Source organism: Epinephelus lanceolatus, chromosome 17 (genome assembly GCF_041903045.1).
Source record: "Epinephelus lanceolatus isolate andai-2023 chromosome 17, ASM4190304v1, whole genome shotgun sequence".
Classification (NCBI taxonomy): Eukaryota; Metazoa; Chordata; class Actinopteri; order Perciformes; family Serranidae; genus Epinephelus; species Epinephelus lanceolatus.
Window position 1 is genome coordinate 10,872,184 of NC_135750.1, and position 24,283 is coordinate 10,896,466.

The 24,283-nt window shown below is 41.0% G+C and overlaps 1 long non-coding RNA gene across 1 annotated transcript in view; it reads left to right on the forward strand.

Moving 5' to 3' along the window:
* The first annotated feature begins 13,918 nt into the window (after positions 1-13,918).
* Positions 13,919-24,283, forward strand: part of LOC144458448 (uncharacterized) — a 39,556-nt gene continuing 29,191 nt past the window's right edge. Inside the window, exon 1 of the long non-coding RNA XR_013487938.1 lies at positions 13,919-13,991. This is a non-coding gene — a long non-coding RNA (uncharacterized LOC144458448). The remainder of the gene's footprint in view (positions 13,992-24,283) is intronic.

A 24,283-nucleotide genomic window follows, 5' to 3' on the forward strand; every position in this document is an offset into this window, starting at 1 on the left:
ACTGTGAATCATTGCCGGAAAAGTGTATGTATTCGTGTAATTTTTAAAGATGTTTCACCAGTGTAAGTGTGGTGGAATTTCCTTGACCTGCAGTGTCATCGGAAAATGATCCAACTGGACTTGCAACAGAGATATTAGGAGAAGAGGAGAGAGTTGGGTGGAAGGGCAGGGGGGGTCGACAGGAGGGCAGGTGTCCCAGTCAGACAGCCAAAGCCAGCAGGGGGTGCTGACACCCTGATAACCATGTGCTAACTCCCCTCCTCCTCCTCTTCCTCTTCCTCCTCCTCCTCTCTGAATGTGGCTCATGGTCCACAGCTTCTCCTCTGGCTCTGGGAATCTGTGGATATTCAAGCTTGTTGGACAGCCGTAGTGTGGCGGCTAAATGGTGTGAAAAAGTAAAACATCTCTGCTCTTGTGGATTTTTTTATGCAGTTCTACTTCTAATAAATTGTTTTCCACATTAACTAAATCAAATTAGAACAAATTAGGAAGTAGAGAATCCCAACTTGCAGCATCTTGTTTCATTAAGTCGCTCTGTGCATGTCTCTTTTTAAATCTAAAAGATGTGAGCTCATGTTCATCTGTATAATTTGTTAAACGTCATGCCTCATGCTATCTTTGGTTATTCTTCTATCAGACGTTATAACACAATAATGAAGTTCCCTGTGTTGCACACACCGCAAGTGGCAGTAGGTGGAAATATGAGGTCACATATTCGCTCCTGAAACACTTAATTAATTATGAAATAATAATTATTAATCTGAAATGCCCCAATTATTAAAACAGTATTGCTTTTCCATCAATAATTTCCTAATTAACATTATAATTATTATACAGTCGAGGTTTCAGATATTAAAACACGTCTGCTGTCTGAATTATTGTAACCAGGGAGTCTTCAGGAGATTTAATAAGATATAACAAAAGATTAATGGAGCTGATTATTGAAAGTGGTGTAGTATATCAGAACTATAGAAATCTATGAAATTATATCGAAGCAAAATAATTACAGACATGCAATTTATGGTTTAAAAAAATCACAGTTTATTGTTTATACATTTAATTATTACAGACATTTCTTTTTAAAAATACCTTACAGCTAAATTAACGAATATTTAATGCCTTTTTTCTTTAGTTCTCTACCCTGTGTGTAATTTTTTAATCATTTAGGATTTTTTGTGTGTGTATTTTACAATATAGCTCGCTGAGGTACTGATAATATAAATAATCTTTGTCTTTCTGCATTAAATCTAAACTCTCCTTTTACATATATAAATAGATCTTTTATTGATTATTTCATTGTTGACAGGTTCTGGTGATAGATGCATGCTGCATTTAAACAACCACACTAATAATTCCTGTGTGTCTCCATACATGTGTCTCTTATATATTAATATATATATATTAATATCAATAAGCTTTTATCATAGAGTCCTTTCAATATTTTGAAGAACCACCCTCCCAATTGAGGATGAATAAATGATTGTTTTATATTTGTTAGCTCACGTTGGTCAGAACTCATGATGTATTATTGCACTAGTAAACATTTGAGTTAATCTGAGCTGATTTCAAGAGGGGCTGCTGTGTCAGGTGACGGACGACCTGCGTTTACTGCGATGACTTAAATTTCCTCATTCACACTTTCAGCTGGATTATAGTGATAGTGTGTCGGCGAGCTCGTCTGAGGCCTACTGAGGCACATTAGCTTCTGCAGTGAGAGCTGTGAAGACCAAAAAAAATTAATCTTTCTGCAATTATTGCAAATCAGCAAGAGGTGAACAAAATGAAGAAGTGTTATCTGCACCCTGACTGCTGCTTATAATAAATACACAGAGGTGAAGTGAGATGCATTTGTTTTTTTTTATGTGTCATTCTCTGCTTTTTTTTTCATTGAATGACATCATAATTGAAAATTAAACCAGTTGTGCACAACTGACTTTGATGCTTTTAATGTAAGAAATAAATAAAATAATAATAAATAAAATAATATCATATAGAAATAATAGTATAAATATAAAATAATATAATAATAATATAATAAAATAAATAATCTAAAATACTTTTTGTGTATTTTTTAACAATAAATATCCTTAATGACTTTTTTTTTTTTTAATTTTCCACATTCGCTGAGTCAAAACATTTTCAATCTTCAATCGTGTATTTTCCAGGATCATATCAAATCCTCAGAGTGGACTTTGCTCAGTGGCGTTCTAATGCTGCATCATAGCATGAGCTGTGGTGTGAGGCACTGGGCTGCACACTGAGTGCTGTGTGTTACGTGCCAGCTGTGGGAGTGGGTGGGCAGGCAGAGCTCGAGCCAAGCCAGGCAGGCTGGAGTGGATCAGCTCTGTGATACTGCAACCCCCGGGGCCTCATGCCCCAGGGAGGGGTCACAAGTTCAACTCCCTCATCTGCTGGTCACACAGGAACCCCAGGCCTCCCCTTTGTGTGTGTGTTAGAAAGAAAGTGTGTGTATGTGTGTGAAGCAAAAAAATATTCTGTGATATTTAATCCCAACAACACTTTTTACACATGATTAAAGACACAAATCTGTGATGTACAATCTTATTTATTTTTGTTTTATTTTATTTCCAATCGCTCGCCTCAGGTCTCAGAGTCTCTGGTCCTGTTTGCGTTTCACATCATCTCCAATCTATTTCAACATAGCTGGGGTGTGTACATCATCGCTCTGTTGAAATAGCTGCGTTACAAATACCCCCTGGTCCCCCTCGGAGGACAGCATGTAAAACATATCAGGACCTCTGTATATGTATTCAGTCTCTCCTGAGGTGAACGCAGCGGTGGAAATGCCATGAGGCAGGACCTTTTCAAACCATTTCAGCGGACTGCCCGACCAACGCTTAGGGGTTCAAGGTTGTCATCTGTCGCCTTCTCTGAAACGCCGCCGCTGTTTGACTTTCACATGGAGGTGCTAAAAGGAGACTTAGAGCGGGTAATCCCTCGTTGGAAAGCATCCATTTGGGTGATTGTGATATCGTAACTTGAGAGAAACACAAAGGGGCTTGCGTTACACGGGACTTTCTGATGCTAAGACACCAAAGGAGGTTCTGAGTTTCTCTCCGTTGCCTCTTGATTAACTGATAGTGATTGATTCCAACTTGTAGCCTTGTCCTGTAATAACGTGAAATGCACGACTGGACAAAGTAATTGTAACTTTCTTGCTATAAACAATAAGCGACTTCTGTTTTCATCAGCAGTCTGCTCCGCTGCTTCTTCTGTGAGCTGGAGAAAATGCGAGTATGAGTTTGTGGTTTCTGTCTCCGTGGTCCAACTGCTTTAGATAAACTTTCACTTTTCAGCACATTTGTCTTCTTTCCATTATTTCCAACAACCCCTTTTTATTTTTCATAAAGAGATATTTAAAATCCAATGTGTACAGAGTCATTTGATCGATAACTCTGCTCTGCTTGCTCTGATTTCAACCCACCTGGTACCAGATAAAAACAAACTCTGGGAAATATTTTGTCATAGCATTATAGTATTATTGGGTCAAATATTATTTAAATATGTTTGACCCAGGTTTCTCTTCATACAGACAGCTTTAGTACCCTTGTTTTAGTTTTCTGAGCCTTGTATCAATACAGACTGCTGCAGGGACCAGACAGTTGAGAGCTATCCATTGCTCACAACTGCTCCTCCTCTTACAGGAAGGAACATGCTTACCAGAGGCACCTCTGCAGTGATAGATATCCACAATACTTCAACGGCCAGACCTTTGCAAATAGAATACCCTGCTGTGCTAAAGAAAACAATGTGTTTCTGAGGAGCAAAATACAATCCATCACCAAGTCCGTTAGGACTGAGAAATGGGAGCGAAGGAGGAAAGACAGGAGGCCGAAGAGTCGGCCGGGGGGTTATGGGGCTACCTGGTTTTCACATCAGAGAAGCCTGAGGAGGGGGTGGAGGGGGTTTGTGGCGTCTCAAAAGGCCCACAAGCCACGAGTCCGGCACTGAGAGGGCCGAGCCGCTCACACAGCCTCTCCTGTTGGTGAAACTCTAGCCAGGTTCTGCCACTGCCACGTCAGAGCCAGCTTTAATCAATCATCGGCTGTGGCAGAGGTGAGAGGAGGCATTCTGGGAGATTAATTGTAGTCTTTAATTCAAGGCCTGATGTAAACAAGGAAGTACTCTAGCTCAGGGTGATTAGTATGTGGCAGCGGGGGTTTGAGGTGTTTTTGTAGTTTGAGGGTTAGAGAGCAGATAAGCTCATAGCTGGAAACTTCTAATACAACATAAACACACATTTAATGGCTACATCACAGTGGTTTTAGTCCAGAATGTGAGAAACTGACATCACAAACTGCTTCTGACATTATTTCTCATTCAAGGGTGTCGATCTGTTTCAACACTGGGGGTGCTTATATGAAATTGGGGGGTTGGGAGTCCCCTCACTGGAAGTTTTAATCATCAAACACTTAATTTCCTGCATTCTGGTAGATTTTTATGCATCAATTTGTGAATTTCCTGCATCAATTTATGGTGTAAATGTCTTTAATTTTGACAAAGTAAAAGCCCTCACTGTAATGTTTTTATTGGGGGTGGGACAAATGCACATATTCTAAATATCGAGGGAGACATGTCCTCTGTGTCCCCCCTGAAATCTATGCCAATGCTCTTATTTATTACCAGAGAAATGTACAGCACAAGATATAGATCCCAAACTGACTTTCTATAATGTGCAGAGAAATCACAGAGATTTGTGTAATTTAAGAAATAATTGAACCAACTGCTGAGGCTGCTTGGCATCTATACGTATTCCAATTTATTTTTCATTTAGGTACACAACTTAGCCGGGCACGAGGCCAACATTTGGGCAGAGCCTCTCATCCCAAATGTGGCGTAAATTCAAAATGGCCACTTTTTAGTGAGTAAAGGACTCAAGGTAGCTTAGAAGAATTGACATCTGGTCTTACTATCATGCCAGCAAGCGTTTTGTCAGAGCAGGTATCACGTTAGATTATATCGAGAGCAGCACAAGGACAAAACTTTCAGTCACTGTCTGACTTTTTTTGATTAAACCTTCTTTAGCCTACTGTGCACAGGAATGGTCTCTCTCATTAATTATCTCCCCTCACCTAAAGACCTCAGTATGGACGACAGTACCCACTCTTGTCTCCCTACGTTTGCCCTGAACGACCTCCCCTCTCATTTCCTGAGGGAGCTCCCCCTTGCCACCACCAAAAACATTATGCTGAGTTTCCTATACACCGACCTGTGGGGACAGCCAAAGACACCTCAGTCATTACCCATGATAACTAATCTATTAATGTTGAATGATGGCCTCATTAAAAGGTTCAAATATAAGTCTAGGCTTATGTGTTAATGACATGTTAATGCTTCTGTCAATTATAAGCTGGGGTAATGACACCTGCAATGAGATGATATGGCTGGTTGAAGTCAAACTTGTAATTCCATCCCTCGAGAGGTTAAGTGGACCGTTGATCCTTGGGTGGCGAATTGAAGATGAATGTTTCACTATGGTTGAGAGTATTACGCTCATGTAATAGTTGAGGAAAGTTGGAAGAAAATTAAAGTTTCAAGTTGGGGCAGAGGATGAAGGATGAAGGATGAAGGATGGAGGTCTGTGGAATTTTCTGAATATATGTATGTAGAATATTTCAATGATACTTCTTGACTCAGTACGCCTGTATGCTTTTATGTGTGTCACATTTGGCATCATGAATGTGCCAGATCTGAGGGTAATTCACTATTCAGGGTAATGCATTATTTTTTGTAGGCACACGGTTAAAAAAATTGAACTTGATGCAAGAACAGGAGGAAAAATTAGCGCATCCACCTGAGTGTCATATCTCCATCACTGTCGATTGGAGCCGGAGACGATAAAGGAATGCCGATTAAAACCTTTCCCATTAAAGGTGTGTGGGAACATATTTTTACTGCCATAAACGCGTACACATCTCAGTATATGTGTATATGTCACTATATGTCCTGGAAGTCTCTCACCTACAAGAAGTCACTTGCGTCCGAGATATTTTATTGATTGAAAACACAGCTCCAAAACTGGCCTGGCAATTTTCTGGTCTTCTCTGTCCGCACTATTGATCAGCTCCTGCTACTGTAAATCTCTCCCCAAGTTTAGCTTACTTTGACGTGATGACGTTGTCACATGACATCAGAGGAATTTAATTCATTTTTGCACATTTTAAACATCGTTTTAAATATATTTTCTGACAGGCACCTTATCCCATGCTGTTTAAAATTTAAAACAAATGTTCGGATAGCCCATGAGCTACAGTAAAACAGCCAACTATTTAGACTGTGTTGGTCCACCTACCACCCACAGCCATCTTCCCGCACCTATGCCATTAAAAACATTTCGTTCAGTAGTAAAGGGGCTTTAAAGTATTTCAGCCTCTTTGACTATTCGCTTTTTAATCTTTACCTCCAATGAAATTATCAGTAAAATTTTATGTATCTCCAAATTTTTCAGCTTTCAAACTTGACATTTGAGATTTTTGAGATACATGGTTTCAACTGGACAGCACCAGAATGCAAAATTTGACACAGAGATCAAGGATGTACATGTTGAATGACTTCTCGATGACATTTCAGTCAACAAGGATTAATTTCTATAATGCACTTTACACAAACATATAGTCTACTGTAAGGTGAGCAGATAGCTAAAGTTAAATTATTTATCATTTACCGTAAAAAATGAAACGCCTAGTCTCTTTTACTAGCCCTGTGTCGCTACACATTTTGACCAATAAAGGCCTGTCTCAGTTAGACACCTGGTCTGGTTGCCACACAGTTCATTTTATGGAAGTTCTTTGGATGTATAACAGCTGTATAGACACCTGTCTCAAATATAGGCCTGCTGAGTTCAGTGATTCAAGCAAATAATAGCCTGGGCTACTAATTGAAGTTTTACAGTCACATGTTTTTCCCAATATTTTGTAAAATTTGCATTTCGTATTACTGCAAAACCTTCATAAGCCTGGATTGCCTTCAGTTTTCCTGACTTAACTTTCAGCATTCGTATAAACTGTTACACTGTAAATTTGATCTTGGTTTAAAGTCTGCTGCTGTTTTGACCCAAGCAATGGAGACCACGTGTCCTGACAACCGTGACACAGCTAAATGTCGAAGCCAATCTCAGCCAAAGGTGAGCAAGTAAAGAAAAGGGAAAACTTTAGTCCAATGGGGATTTACTTTCAGAGCGATATGCAGATGTTAATGAAATGATTATTGGATTTGGATTCAGATTTATGTTAAATCCTATCTGTAAAGGTATGGCACCATCCTGGGCCTCCCTGTTGCAGGCCTGTCTCCATGTCATATGGTGTTCATATCATCAGCCTGTGCCAGCTGTGCGATCAGTGGGATTGATCTGTTGGCAGCAGGACCATATTCATCAGTCCCCTCTCTCTCTGAAAACCTCTCTCCTCTCTTCCCTCTCTCTATCTTTTAAACTCATATTCTCTCCATCTCTATCCCTCTATCTTTCTCTCTCCCTCCTTCTGTCTGTCTCTCGTCGCTTTTTTTTTCTGGCCAGGCAGACCGTCTCAATGTGAAATCATGGTTAATGCGCCATGACAATCTGACACAACGCACAGTCCAGGCCCTGCTCCATCTGGTTTCAATTTAATTTGGTCAGAGAAGTGGGGGGGGGGGGGGGGGGGGGTTAGTGTGGTGGTGGTGGTGAAGGGATGGGGGGTGAGATGAAGGGATGGAGGACTGGGTGCCTTTTGCAGGGGGGGTGGGGGACAAGATGAAAGCTTGGCGTGTTATTTTCCGCCGAATCGTCTCACCATCCTTCATTCTTCCCAAATTGCCCTCTCCCCTCCGCACATACAGCATTAACTCCCCCAAAAAAGTCTAAAATGATAGCTGTTCGATCAAAGGTCTCCAAAAATATGTTAAAGATCTGCAAGGGGAACAGACCATGGGTTGGCTCATTAAGACCATTAGAAAGAAGTGTATGTGTGTGTGTTGGGGGGGTGTGGGGGGGCGGTGACAGATCAGACCATGTTGAGTGGACACAGGAGGGGTTTAGCCTCGGTGCAAAGAGTTAATGGGGACATCTTCTTGCAGTTTGCTCTCGTCAGAGCGAGATGGAAGAAATGAGACCATTACTAAACGGTGGACCTGTTAAAAGCAATTTTCCTAATTATGTGGATGGAGCGATGTGTCAGTTGCCACGGCAGACGTGTCAAGCCCATCGGGTTGTGGAGACGGAAAGTGTTAACTCTTTAATGTGACTAACTAACAGGCCTCGCTTAGGCCGAGGCTTAATGACTTAATGGAAGTAATGATCTAAGGAAAGCCATATGTGTTAATGCTGAAGGGGCCACAGCGGTGGCAGCAGCGCGGCATAATACTGTACGATGGGTTCACTGTCCTCATACAGCATGGTGGCTCATGACAGTGCCACATCTAAATATTCCACCTTGATCTGTATTACTTAAAGGTCTTATGACATTATATCTTACCTTCTTTAATGTGATGTAATTCCTGTTGAAACTGGCTTTTGGGGCATGGCATTGAACAGTTAGGGATTAGTATTGCAAGTGTAAACCAGTGGTCTATTGTTTGATTGGATAGAATGGACAGAGAAGCAGGCTTTTAAAACACATTTGGATGACTCCATTATTCACCAATGTTTTCCCAGCCCTATTAAAAAAAACCTTTCCCAGGAACCTCAAAGGACAATCAACATCCATGTTTTCAATGCCAGTGTGTTTTTTAATACTCTCTTTCTACGATACGCACATGGCAATTATGATGTGGTCAATGTATCCGGTTTGTATCACATACTACAAAACTGCGGCCCACAAATGGAGTCATCCCATTACATACTTAATGTTAAGTTACGTAGTTAAGGTTAGATTATGTAGGTTAAGTGTAGGAAAATACCTACTAGACAAAGTTATGTAGATTAGAAAGTTACGTGGGTTAGATGTAGTAAAAGAAACATGTTTGGGCATCGTCACATTACGTACTTTTTTTGTGCTTAATTATTTGCTGTTTATATTATAGGCAGGAAAGGCAGTGTACAGTCAAAAATGTGGTATCATACAAGAAAAGATCTGACATTTCTCTGCCCCCCTGATCCCCTCTACCCCAACCCCCTAAACCTTGACCAGGAGGGACCGTAGTACTGGAGCTGCAAATACTGGTAGCGTAGTTAAGTAAGGCAGATATTGTATAACAATTATTATTGTGATCGTAAGTACTATCACCATCATTACTATTAATTGCAGCCCTACAAGAAAATGTATGCGGACTTAGAACAAGCACAAACCAAAACATGCAGAAAAAGAGAGGAAAAAATAAATTAATTTTAAAAGAGGGCTCCCAGTAGGTCAGTTGTTAGAGCGGGCAGTCGATGTGCAAAGAAGTTACATGGGTTAGGTTTAGGAAAAGAAACATGGTGCAGCGTACATCAAATAACTCAAAGCTCACTTGGGTTTACATGGAAGAGGAACACTGATCTCCTGGAGGAAAGTCCTGTGTTTGCTTGAACCATTCACCTCTTTATGCAGACTTTCACTCGTTATACCACTTCCTTCGTTACTCCTGTCAGCGCATTGGTTCCGTCACCACTGGTTTCCCAACCTTGTCCCAACAAGAACGTCCTAAAGTCATGTAGGTTAAGTGTAGGAAAAGAAACATGGTTGGGCATTGTCACATGACCTACTTGACATAAAGCTACGTAGATTAGGTTCAGGAAAGTAAAGTTACATGGGTTAGGTGTAGGAAAAGAAACATGGTTGGGCATCATCACGTAACGTACTTAGTGTAAAGTTACATAGGTGAGATTCAGGAGAGTCACGTAAGGTTAGGTTTAGAAAAGAAACATGGTGCAGTGTACCTTCACGTCACTCATAGCTCACTTGGTTTTTACGCGGGTCATGAGCACCTGTGTCCTGGGAGAAAGTCCTGTGTTTGTTTGAACCATCCATCTCCCTATGCAGACTTTTGCTCTTTATACTACAGTCTTTACTCCCATCAGCACATTGGTCTTGCGATTGCAGCCTCCCTGATTATGTAGGTTACAGATGAATTCTGCTGCATTACTTTTCAAAGGTGTACATACAAACAGTGCTTGAGAACAGCCTGAAAATTTAGATGACTTCAATATTTGGACTTCTTAATTAAATGCAGCATAAGTTCACCACTGGTTTCCCAACCCTATCGAAACAAGAACATCCCCTGAAACACCAGACAGCCTTCAATGTCCTTTTTTATGCCAAATGCTTGTATTTTTTTTTCTCTCTTTATACAATACGGCTTAAGTTAGAGAATTGTTGTGAATACAGCAAATGAAATATGGTGTGTTTGGAGTTATGCAACAAAGGAGAAAGATTTAGAGCCTGATTATGATTCAAATTTCGTCATGACTATTACCTCCGTTTTGCACTATGTTGTGCAAAATATCACAGAATAAAGCATGTCAGCATGTATATGTGGTACATGTTATAATGTAGTGTGAAGGGAATTAGGATTCAAGCTTCTCTCCTTTCAAAAGAACCGCACGCTACACTTCAGAGCTGTTTTATTTTTCTGACTGGACCAGGACAAAGTGGAATTTGTTTAACTCTGATTAAATACGACTGATGTCTTTTTAGTTATTTAAGAAATTTAAAGTCTACAGTGCTTATCTGTCTGTTAAGGTGACTAGATCCAAACTCTATTAATTTATTTCTCTCCATTTACTAATTTGTTGTCTCTTTCAGATGTTGAAATCTTTCCTACCCTCCACCACTTCACCTCTACAATTCACCAAATGAAGCGTCTGCTCAATGATCTGTTGACCGAGACAGAAACTCCCCAAACCTGTTGCAGAGTCGTGCCTGCTCCCAAAGGGTGAGGGCCTGCTCAGCATGCAGCTGTAGCAACAGCGCCTTGTTTCCTTATGGAGGTCAGGAATGCAGTCATGTCTCTCCTCATCCCCGTGGAAGGAGATGGAATAGGCCGCAGAGATCGGGAGTAAGAGAGAGAGAAAAGGGCAAGATTCCCACCTCATCCATCACTCTTCACACAGGGGCTGCCTCCTCACCCCAGCCCAGATTTACACACCAGCTATCCTATATGACTGTCTTTATGGACTGCTCTTCACCGTCAGCCAGCAATAGTGAAGGGATCAGAGAACGCACCGGAAGAAATTAGTTCACGTCAGCTCTCATTTATGATGCGTTTAACTAGTAGGCGCTACCGAGAGGAGACGGATTCGTGCGGCTCTATATTTCTGCCCTGCCCATTTCTCCCGCTCCTAGTCAAATACGCACAGCCATTTTCATCTAAGGTTATCGGGTCAATAAAACCTGGCGACCTCGGCCAATCATAAAACAGTCAATGCAGGAGAGCACAGATTGATTAAGTTCATAACTCGATTTGAGCTGTGTGGAGCCCGGACAATAAAAATCGGAATGAGTATAAATCTAATGCGAGGACATAATCCGAAGAAAATCAAAATGTAAAGTAGATGTTTTTAATGGCATCTTTTTTCATCAAGAGAATATGGCCTTTTGACTGGATGACTATTGATACCTTTGATCCACGACTGAGCCTTTTTTCCATCTGGATGGTTGAAGCTGGGAGTTTAAATTGGCGGTACAGTTTTTACATCCTGTTTAGTGCAGGTTACATGCTCTTATCAGATCCCTTCCATGTTCATCTACACTGCAGAGACATCCAGCAAAGTTATCAGAGAGGATAGGTCGGGGAGGTAAAGCCGACCAAATCAACTCTATCCAAGCCATATGTTGGCAGTGTGGCCCCGTTCTTGAAATTAGGCTCACCTAACCTTGGGCTCTGACTACCTCAACTTATTCAATTAAAGAGGTCAAGAGTTGATGGCGCTAATTCCGCCCAGTAATGAAGTCTTCTTTGGGGATTTTAGATAAATATGCTTAACTTCATGTTGCAAGGCCTTTAAACATAATCAGATAAGCAGGCGGGCACTTAGGAGAATAAAGAAGGGAGTTCTGGTGAAGATGTCGGCTCACATCATAAGAACATGAAACAGATTACATTTAAAGACAATAAACTGTGAAAATAATGATTATTATTAAGTATAGTGAAGGGCGAGAGAACCTTTCAACCACTTATTTTCTACATTTAAAAACATGCTTTGTACATCAGTTATGTTTTTGTGAAGTATGCCACAATAAAATAAACATATTCAAACGCTGTGCACAAAAACACTGCTGTAACCATCAAGAGAAAAAATCCAGCTGACCTTATAACAACACATTTGAGGGGGCATTTTCAGACGTGGGTCTTGGCAGAGTGCACCGTGGTGGCCTTGTACCCATATACCCACACTGATGGTGCCCATCATCCAACCTGGCAGATGGCTGGTAGCTCGAACAGCTTTCTGGTGTTTAATTATGATCATAATCAAGGGAAATAAAGATCAATTAAAGCGCAAGTGAAACTAATGAAACGCGAGGGCCATGAGCAGCCGGACAGTTGTCCAAAATGTTTCTCATAATAAATGCAAACTGAGTCCTAAGATAGCATTAGCATGAAGTGCTGGCTCGGACATAAAACACTGGTGTTGATGGCCTTTGTAAAGGAATATTTGTTTACTGTGAAAGCCGATGTATTCCAGATTCACATTACAGTTATAATCGGCAACATTAACACATAAATGAATGTCCATTTTGCTCCTCTCTAAGCTGATATAACATGATTTTATGAATCACTTTAACCGTAAAAGCTATTTTTTTGCATTAAAGAGATCAGTAATGGCAATGGTGACATGACCTAGAGTGATGCAAAACATAAAGTCTCACATTTGGAGCAGAGAAATTAATATATTTAGCTGATATTAATATTTATTTGTGACAAAAGGTGACATTTTGGCCCTGTTCCTGAGATTTTAAAGAACTTCTAAGACTCCCAGCTGCCCTGATTTCGAAGGAAGTTAACGCATATTCTGCATTTTCTCTTCATTTACTCTTCAGAGATGGAAATAGCCAGAGCAGCATGTGGCTGCTGGCAACAGTTCAACTGCCTTTCACCAAGCTGTGTGTCGTACTGCAGGACTGCGCAGTCCATCTGAGCAAGATGAAGAAGGAGGAAGAGAGAGAGGAGAGGAGGAGGAGAAGAGGTGAGGAGGATGAGACAGGCGGTGGTGGGGGTGGGGAGAGGTGGAGGAAAAGGGGGAGGCCCGAGAAGACAGATGCCACCACTGTGGCCATGGCATTGTTGGTTATTAATAGTCCAGAGCCACATTGTGCCAACCTTATTGGAAATGTGAGCGCTGTCATGCTGTGCCTCCATCACACGCTAGCATCAAAATGAAATGAGTAGGGGTGTGAAAAAAAAATAGTCCTGGTCAGGGGAGATTTCCACAGGCACTGAGGTGAAGTAAAATGTTGCAATACAGGTTTAACACTAATTTAAAGTGATTTGAAAATGCATGAGTTCAGCGGGGCTGCACTGTTACGTTGTAATAGTTTGTAATCGTCATTACAAAATCCCATACAGCCATGTCAAAATAACATCTGAAACTGATACTGTACCCTAGTTTAAAAGACTGAACAGCTGCCTGTAAAATGTTACTATCTTGAAAGTAAATATAGGTTAAAACACTCAATACATACAATAATATTATATGGTGGATTAGATTTCTTATTGCAGCATTTTGTCAGTGTAGCTGAATTTTGCAGATGGTGCACATCTCACAGTTTAAGGGATTTAACAGAGGCCTAAATATCCTGCATACATGAGCCCGAAAAACCCAGCTATTCATAATTCTTCAGCTGCGGTGGCACCCTTTGCAGTGATAAATGACTTAACAATATTATCCTAAACAAAAAGTGGGTAATTAGTGACGTTTCCTTTAAAGTCCAACGTAGCTTTACTGTTTTCTAAGCGCACAGTGCTCCAGTTCAGAGCATAATGGCGTAATTTATCTTTTCAGAGACGGCAGACACGCTGCAGCTGATTGAATCATGCTGGAGTGAAACCAAGTCTTCTGTGATACGAGATCAGAGGAGGTATGTGTAATTGTTATTGCCATTAAGCTCCGAGGCTGTATACACTGAGCATGCAAAATACACTCACATATGGCACATGCTGTAGGTTTTGTGCGCGACTGCCATGCGCCGGAGCCATATGCTGCCACCCCGATTCACACACCTCAAAGCACCATGTGTCTGCAGGCTATACATGTTCCATTACCAAGGTTGTGAGACGAGCCAAAAACAACAGTGTGACCTCACAAAAGTTTGCTTGAAAGACAGCAAAATTATGATAATGAACAATTCCTAATGTGCCATTTTTTTCTCCTTTTTGGGTATTACATAACTAAACAAGGGACAGAGCCGTGAGGGATTCTGTTTCTGTCTTTTGCATTTTCTGCAGCTATAATTTGGGAATTTATAGATTTTGATGTTCAGAAAGAAATAGCTCATTTGGATCCAGGCATTATAAATGTATATATAAGTTTTTATTTTTGCATATGAACGTAATTCATAGGTGTCAGGGCTGCCTTAAGACTGACTTTGATTTGTGCATGTTGCGCAGAGTCTACGATGTAGCCTACGCAAGTGGTCTTCGCTGTTGTGAGCATGTGTGTGCGGTGGTGTGTGTGTGTCGCTCTGCAATTACACCTCGAAAACACTAGTTGGGGTCGGGGTTCTGTACCGCTGTGCTAAGTTTCTGTGAAGTGCAGTAACGTTTAATTAATTCTAAAACACACATAAAACACACATAAACATAAACATTGCTAAACAGTGGCAATATGAAGCACAAGTATAAACTCTGGCTCCAGTATAACTCAAGATTTACAGACAAAACGCTTGTCTTTTGACGTGTTTTCCCCATGAATACAACATGCTAATGTTATTAGCATAAGCCTATGACATTTTACACTGAATAATTTAGCCTAGCAGTTAGCAGAGTTTTCCTCTACTCATATGAAGCCTGTAACAACAGCAGCATCTAACAAAGGTAACACAGTTTGGCTCCATTTATAATTCTCAAGGTGTGCAGACCAAACACCTCTTTTGCTAGACATGCTTTCCTAACATAAACAACATGCTAACATTATTAGCATTAACCCCTGGCATTTCCCTTTGCATAAATTAGCCAAGCAGCTAGCTGACTTTCCTCTACTCACATGAAGCCAGGATAAATCAAACACAAAACTTAAAATTTTGCGGGGCTTTATTGTCGTCACATTTTATTGTTTCTTATCTGTCAAATGAAAGTTAATTAAAGTAAATAAACAGGAGGTCTACATTGTGGTGTGAAGTTACATTTCTGTGGAGGTGCAGGTCAGGCTACAATGTAGGTTACAGTGTGCATGTTTATGCAGAACCTATGTCATAAGTATGGCGTTGATACGATGCAGAGGTATAAATCCGCTTTGGAAGTATAATGTAATTTTATTTTATGAGATATATTGTAAGCAAAGGGGACATTTTGGCTTGAGGATGGAACAGGAAAGCTCATGTAGTGTTTCAAATGGAAAGGTTTGTCCTTTTTGGAGCATGAATATACTTACTGATACAGATATTTGTCTTTGTGCACACATGGGTATTCTGGTATAGTGCTGGTGCTACACCAAAGGACAGGTGGCCACCCAAAAACTTTAAAAATTACAGTATGCTATTGGCCTTTAAACATTCATTGATCTCTTATAAAAACCTTCACCTGCATCAAAACTCGTATAAAACCCATATTTATGTGCTACTTTATTTCATCTGTGTTATGAAAAGCTCAGTTAGGCAAAATATTTCAATGTATTGCTTTGTAAAATCTGCCACAAGGCACAGATCGGGTCTTTACTGAGACCGAGTTGCTTTCTCTAGCTTCTGTTTCACTAAATAAAGCTTTCATCTGCAGCTCTTTATTGTTTCTTTTCCATCTCTCAGTGTGTTATAAAAGCCGGTTTACATTCTGACATGGCAGTCCTCTGATGTCCCTCGCAGGACCCCTTACAGCAGTGCAGTATAACACATCAGCCCCTGCGCCGTTATCCCCAGTACCCCTGAATAATTCAACCATGCACCACTGCCCCTCGCACACTGTTTGGAAAATGCAGTAATGAGAAAAGCTATAAAACGCCTCAATGGTCTTAGCTGCTGAAAAAAAGAGAAAAGACCTGGACCCAGTCTTAAATAAGAGACACCAAAGAAGACAGCTTACTGGGTGTTTTTTCCCACAGATTTACTGTAAATGGGAGGGAGCCCAGAAACCACAAAGAGAGAAAAAAACTTCAAAAGGATGACCTGCATATTTTTACGCAATTAGATATTTCTAATGTTACTTTTGAGGTGTGATGCTCAGCCGAGCGTCTTCTGGCAGAACAAAGGAAGGGAATGCGTCGGTGTCTCTTTCCTCTTGATCATCCAGCGATTTTCAAGGTGTAAACATGAAACTGCTCAGGGAGGAATTATCTAGACGGGGGGAAACGTTGGCAGGAGTTCAGAGGAGGCTTTGTAAAGTAAACCAGATTTGTTCAGGGGTCTGTGATCAGTTTATTTTCCCAGTCCCCCAGTCTTTATGCTAGGCCTTCTTGTAATTGTCCTCATGTTTCAGCTAATTTCACATTTCCACAGAGAGTAAGGGAAGGATAAAAGGAGGGGGGAGAGGAATTTGGCAGTTTGAGGGAGTAACACCCTCAGACTTTCATATTTTTGTTGATGTCATTTTGAATGGATTTGGGAGCATTTAGGGGCGGTTCCACCACAAAATCTCTGGGGCTTCAAACACTTTTCTGCCACTTCTTAAAAACCTTTTGAGTATTATTTTAATGGATAATTCCTTAACTACACTAATCCAAACCAACACTTCTTTCCAATGTTAAATTAATATTGTCATCATTAACTAAGGCTCGTCTTTTCTTCAGTATCATTTTTTACTCTGTTCCACATTCAGTCTGAAAGTCTTTCCAGTTTTTTGGGTCATTGAAAAAGATCAAATATCTAAAGGAATTTACGTAAATCACGCATTTTCTCCAGCATGGGAAATTTTCTAGGTGCATTTCCTCTCACAGAAAGTGACCCAGCAGCCAGAAAATCAGCACCTCCCTCTCAGAGACAGGGCCGCACTTTGAAACGCGTCCAAGAGGAGCAGTGCACTACAGTGTCGCAAAAGTTTTCAAGGTCTTCCATCTAATGTTTCCTTTGATAGTCTCTGGCCGGATTAGGGTACATAATGTGAAACCCAATGAGGTGTGTACTCGCAGGTCCCATTCACAGACAGGCCAACCTAAAACAGCGTCTCACTCCGCAGACATGATGTAACCGCCGTTTGAGCTGAACTCCTCCTGAGTGTAGATGATGTGCAGTCTTTCATGTGTGAAGAACTTGGCGTGCAATGAAAGGGCAACTGCAATTAACAAGTTTTTGGACACCACTTCTTTGGTGAAGTCATGTGCAGTAACAACATCCCCAACACATTATGAATGTTTTGTGTTGCCAGTGATGCCAGTGTGGGTATTGTAATTTAGTATTATTGCTGTGCATTAGATGATTAAAGTTTGCTCTCCTAATGCAGATAACAATCAGGTAAATCAAGTTATTTATTTATTTATTTCACTTCAGCAGAGTGTAGTTTATTATAGCCCCATTTCCACCGTGCAGTATGCTACAATAGAGTTCAGCTCAGTACGCTATTGTTTTCTGTTTCCTCTGTGACAAGTTGTGGATGGTACCAATGAAACAGTTCCTCAACGTCCCCATGTTTGGTCCCCCCTCTGTTGGGGTACTTAGCACACAAATCTGGTACTAAAAGGTGGAGCTGTGAACACTGCAGTCTGATTGGTCAGTAGAGGACGGTCATTCTGCTCAGGGCTGAGTTGTGTCTGGTTTTGAGGCTCATGTAACCACTGTTCATACTGTGGAGAGTTTTAGTAGTAAACTGTAACTATAAAAATAAAGGATGTTTTGCTGCCTCTCACAGCAGCTGGAGTCTAAGAAAAATAATTCACTGGGCCGACTGCCGGCGACTTTTAAGGTGGAACGTTAACTTGTAATGTTACTCACGAGTTGACAACGTGAATCCATCAGCACACCTTAAATGGCCAAGGGAAAGACAGTGGCTATGGCAAATTAACTTATATGATTAAGGCATGGTTAGGGTCAGGCAACAGAAACACTTGGTTATGGTTTGGGAAAGCTTAAGCACATTAACTGCCTGTCTGCGATGGGATGTTAACTCAGTTTTGGGTAGAAATAGTTACGTACAATGTTGATGCTGGGAAATAGGACAGTGGTGTGTATCGTATCTTCTTGAGACAGTAACCCATGTCATGATACTGGCAATGTGCAGGCTTTTATAGGAAACAATTGGGCACGGTTCTTTTGGTGCATGTCACACGCTGTTGATGTGTGTTGCCTTAAGGGACACTTGTAAAAGTACACTCAGGGGTGAATTCACCAAAGGATTGTGTGGCTTTTGCGGCTGCTAAACAGCACAAATGAGACAAAAAGAAACCGTGTAATTCTCAGAGCCACTACAGAAGGTAAAATGCACCCCTAACTATGCTGCCAAGAAAATAGCATTTTGGTGCTCCTGTGCTATTTGCACATGTTTAAATCAGGTAATATTCATATATTTGGTGCAAAATTGACTACTTTCATCCGACATCCTCATGCCAGGTGTGCTCTTGCATCTTGTCGGTCAGGACCTGCAGCTCACAGTCTGAAAATTCAAGTTTTTTGTTTTTCTCTCTGCCGTTGTTCTGCCTACTGTATTACTGGCACAAAGGTAACATTTATACTTTGCCACATGGATCATTGCAGTTAGATGCAAAAAAGGGCAAATTGCACTCAGCTGCAAAACTTTGTGGGGATGTTTGCACTGTAGTATTATTGGCACAATATCTTTTGTGAATGAGGCCTTGAGACGGGGCAGATAATGGTTGCGAGTGCCACACAATTCATGGTACTAGCAGCGGCCACATTGGATTCTTTGTTGATTTGCATATCAGTTTATTAGGAACATCTAATTAGTGTTTTCTAATAAAATAAATTATTTTTTTTAATTAAACAGTTTATGTTATTTAGCCCACTTAGGGGCCGTATGCATGACGCGTCTTTTACCGCCGGGAAAATGCATGGTCGGGCGCTGGGTGCTTCTCCTGTGTCTTTTCTGTGCCAGCTTTCAAGAGCGTGGCGGCAGGTTGCGTTTCGAGGACGCTGAGCAACCATAACCAGCACCCTATCCTTATATCCTGAGTGCAGTGCTGATCTTCTTCCAGGTGCTGTTTGTGTGTAGGCCTGTCGTCCGTGGGGCAGATGTAAAGCTCTGGCAGCTCTGCACGAACATGAACAACTTCTTCTTCATATTTATCACTGACTGATATTAACAGATAAAGGGAAAAATATCTATCGGCTGTAATTGGTTGGTCCTGGTCACTTGACATACGGTGTTTGCTAATGCGTTCCAAAGGTTTTTATCTCAGGGCACAGCCGTTGCGCCATGAAAACACGGAGGAGCACCTCTCTTTTGCCATCGACCTGAGTATGCTCTACTGAATGCTACCTTCTCTTGTCTACATTATTTATATTACCTCTGGTATCAGAATCCAAAATATTGTTCTATTGTAATCTTGTGTTATTGTCTTCCTTGGATCGAGAAATAAAAGTATTGCAACATCGCTTCGAAAATAGACTAAATAGTGGGGAAGTAATTTTGAAATCTGATCATCTCAACACTGTCCACTGTTATTAATCAGTAACCATATTAATCCCGTGAAGATACAGTCTACAGGATCGTAAACTCTTGCAAAACTGCAAACGTAATACAGATGTTTCACAGACTCTGTGTAGCTTTACCAGCATGACACTCACATTTGCTACCTGCAAAGATATCTGCTAAATTTACAGCTTTCTTTAAACTGGAGCATTTCTTTGGCTGTTTTTGTTGGTACAGAACAAATCAGAACAGCTCCTGAAGGGCTCGGGATTGAAATGAATAGATGTCTTATAAATACCGACACTCACAATCAGTTAAATCCTTCAGGCAAACACACTTACCCTCAGTGATCTCCACTCAAACTCCAGGGGTGGAGGGGAAGGAGACGGGAGGGAGGATGCCTTTTGAAACTGAGAGGAGCTTCTCTGAACCATTACCCATCAGCCCCTCCACTTTCAGAGGGCTAATCCCAGGGGGAGAGTGGGCGTCCGCGGAGGATACGTTGTCTCGTACGCGTTAATGGGGGATTACACATGTTAACATCTATCTCACAGTGCGCTTGGCCAAAGGGGCTCTGCTATAGGGGTTTAGCATATGAATAAGGAATAAGGGGATGATTGAATAGAGGCAGTGGTGAGAGTGAGAGCTGCCACTCGAGGTGAAGCGATGGGGGTAGAGTGATTAGGATGAGACACAAAGAACCAAATCTCTTGGAGGGAAGATCGCTCTCAGCTGAATGAATTTCTCTGACTCGGTCTCAGGATTTCAGCTTGGGAAGTAGATTTTATGATTGTTCGTGAAAGGTGGATTCTATGTTTGCTCCTGCAGCCTTCAGGATGTTCACTGTGAAGAATTCAGTAGGGCTCTCATGAAGCACTTTAACAGACCACATCTATTCAGTGGAAAGTGAATCATCAACCTACTTTATAATAGTTTTACTTACTTATTTTACTTTGTTCAAGGTAAAGAATATAAATGTGTTAAACATATAATCAGTTTAACAATTGGACATTCCCCCCCCCACACAGAATTTGTGAAGGTTTGTGGCAGTTTTCTGAAACTCCAGTTTTCTGGAGAGAGAGTGCAGCTATTTCATCAGTCAGCTCAGTTTCCAAGTCAAAAGAAAACCAAAGGTGCAAAACTACTCAGCATCTGGCTTACTAAAGAATTTGGCACTTTCAGGCACTGAAAGTCACTATATCGGGCTGGGGGGTGCTCTAGCCTCGTCACAAATCTGCGGTGTCCCAGTTAAGCCCCCGCAAGCATTTTATTATTTCATTTTCTCAAGAAAGAAATATGTAAAAGTTAATAACTAGCCATTCTGTTGTCAGTTTGATTTCTGGCTGCATGCTACTGCTGCATGTGTACCCTATGATGTACGTGTGGGCATCAGTAGCAATATAAGTTTGATCGCAGTTTTCTATTTGTCCTAACTGGCCCGAGCGACATAGCACTGTGCAGCGTTTTCAGCTGAACTTTTGTCAGACATTTTGTTTTTATTTATTCCAGCTGCTCGCTTTGAAAGTGTAATTTGTGAAGTTGAAATGAACAGTAATCCATATCTTACCTCCATATTTCACTTAATAAGGTGGCAGCTGGCTGGAGGAAAATAGCTACAATGCTGAAAGTTTCTGAAAAATAACCATCACTTCTAACAGTCTGCTTGCTGATGGCTATATTGTGTGTCATTTCCAGTAAATATCACAATACAAAATGTGTGTTTTCTGTACAAAAAGTACAAAGGTAGGAAGATAGCAAGTAGGCTACTGACTTATCTTGTAAGTGGTAGTCGATAGCTACATAGTTGGTTTACATGATGCAACAGAAGTGCATATTTAACTAATTCAGTGTGTAAGAGGAAGTACCTGATGTTACATGATGTGATGCTGAGATGGTCAGATGCTTGCTTGCTGTTAGGACACACTGCATTATGTTGCTGTTGCATTTAGGATGTATTGTATTGTTATTAATTGTTTTTTTGTCATTGCCTTGTAGTCACTTGTATCACGCTTACAGTTATTTTGTAAATAATTTTTTGACAAATCCCCCCAAAAACGACATTTAAATCAAATGTATTGTGTCCTATCGCTGCTTTTATTGAAAAAATCAAGAATTCCCTCATAAATTAACTCTAAAGTCATGAAAATAGTCTGTTTTGTTAGCACCCCCACATGTTGGTCAAGCTCCCCCATGAGCAGTTGGAAAGGAAAAACCTGGTGCAGGCCACAGGCACTTTATTTAACAAATACAATTTGGGACATTTGTTTCCTCCCAGCTTTCAACATTAGTTTCTTTTAGTGTGACTGTGATCATTCCCGAACAACCATAATCAGTGTTAGATCAGAAAACACTTTCATATTTGTGACAGTGACTTGTAATTGTTTCAGAGGGCAATAACAAATTATGTGGTCTTGCTGTATGGATGTCAGTTGTCATTTAATTCGGAGGACTTGTTGATTTGTGGTCGGGGGGGAACCTTCGTCATATTGTCAGTGTGACAACATCGACCAACTGATTTGAAATATCCTGAAATATATCCAACCAAAATATTCGGCAAAAAATGGTTTTGTAAGAAGAATGAGGCAACTCACTAAAACTATAGATTGTTATTTTTTATGGACTATTTTGGGTGAAAGAGTTTATTTTCCCCAAACTCTGTGTATTCCTTTTATTTCTGTCCTGAGACCCAGTGATGAAATTGACATGCAGCACAGACCTCAGCACAGCTCTCTGGGAGAGCGAGGTGTTTATTTCGTGAAGGTCAGGCCTTTTGTGTGGAGAAACTTCTTGCCAGATGAGATAGGGGAGTAAATTGCAGATCTATCATCCCCTCTCTGCCTCCTTCCCTCCCTCCTTCTCTCTCTCTTCCCTCGCACTCCCTCCTTCCCACACCGTCTCTCATTCTCTTCTCCTCTCCAAAGTGTTCTCTTTCTCCTTTACGCTCACATTTTCATCCTCATCTGCAGCCATCTACCGCTCATATTCTAAACCGCTGTCTCCATACTCTTTGTGCTTTAATCCTCCCCTCTCTGCACCTCTCACACTCGCCATCTCTCCTTCAGTGTGTGAAATCAGTGGAGTAACCGTTGGCACTGTCTGTGATTTATGGCTCACTCTGAGCGGACCCTTATCAGGTGCAGGCAAGGCTCTCGGTGCTGCTGCCTGCGTCTGAATGACAATGGAGAACCAGTCGCATTATGCTCCGCAGCCTCGCCCCTTGCATTCTGGACACTGCAGATTACATCTAGCTCCTTGATTTATGGACGCCATTTTGGCTCCTGAGAGGGACATGAAGGGGAGTTTGGAGGCGGGGGGAGTGGAGGCTGTGGTTTCTAAGGCCAGCGCCTGCACTCGGCCAACATAATTTTGAAGGGGACCTGGCGGAGGTGTGTTTTATATGCATATGTGTGTGGGTGTAAAAGCCGATGTGTGAACAGTATTTATGTGCATGGATATGTGTGTGTGTGTTTATGAATAGGAAGGTGTCATTTATCATTGTGTCAGGAGTTTTTCTGCACAGATATTGACAGTGTCTGTTGTTGGAAGCGGTGTGCAGGCACATCGACATTAACAGCTCAGGATTAGACCGAATAAAACTGTATCTTCAGCCTCCAGTGACCGGAGACACTCAATAGGAAAAGGAAATAAATAGAAACTGGGGTGAAGAGATTTCGACTATAAAAGGTGAAGCAAGAGTTTGCCATCTGTAATATCGAGCGCTCTTTCTTTTTTCTTTTTTTTAAATTCCTCATCTCTACTCTGTAATTGAATCATTGCCATGTGCATCTCTGGAGATAAGATATATTATTTGGGAGAATTATTTAAATGTTGAAAAAATGTGTTAGCTAATGTAATTAACAGGCAACTATCACAGCTGCAGTTCTTTATAGGAAAGAAGTAATTGTGTAATCTAACACATTAAATGAGGGAAATGAGCATCACATCTCAGACTTAAACACAGCAGGCATTTTTGCATTCTTTTCGCTCAGCAGTCAGTTTTTATCGCTCGCATATTGAGAAAAGACCATGAATGTCACTTTAGTTTTTTAGTTTTTTTTAGAGGTTGCTGCTGTAATTAAATATGAGGAGAGAAGCAGCAAAATTAGAGAAACTGACACCTACACAAATAACAGACAGCACAAAAGTAAAACAAATCTCTCCATCTGTGCCATATCTTTCTTCATATACTATATTTATATTCAGTTTTTAATAACATGTTGAATATAAGATAAACAACTGCTAGGGATCTTGAAATTGAAAGTTTAAGTCTATAAGTCAATAAAAATGGCTGCTCCAGATGTTCTGCCTCTTGATTGTAATAATATTTCTCAAAACAAGTTGAAATGCCTTGTCTTATTTCTGGCGCCTGACTTGTACCAGAAATACTTTTTATTGTTTGTTTGCTGTATGAAGTCTACCCAAATTCAGAAAAGTATTGAGCAGTTCACTACCCAGTTTATGTGGCCTGATTCTCTCAGCCGAGTCAGGCAACCAGATGCAACCCAACTTATTTCCTCCAGCGTGGTGAGTTAGGGCCGATGCTGGGCTAGGTCATTTTTGACAATGGCCTGATGATGGTAGTGTCGGCAGCCGGAATTCAGCCAATCCCTTTTGCCTGAGTCTGGGCTATCATTCATCATTC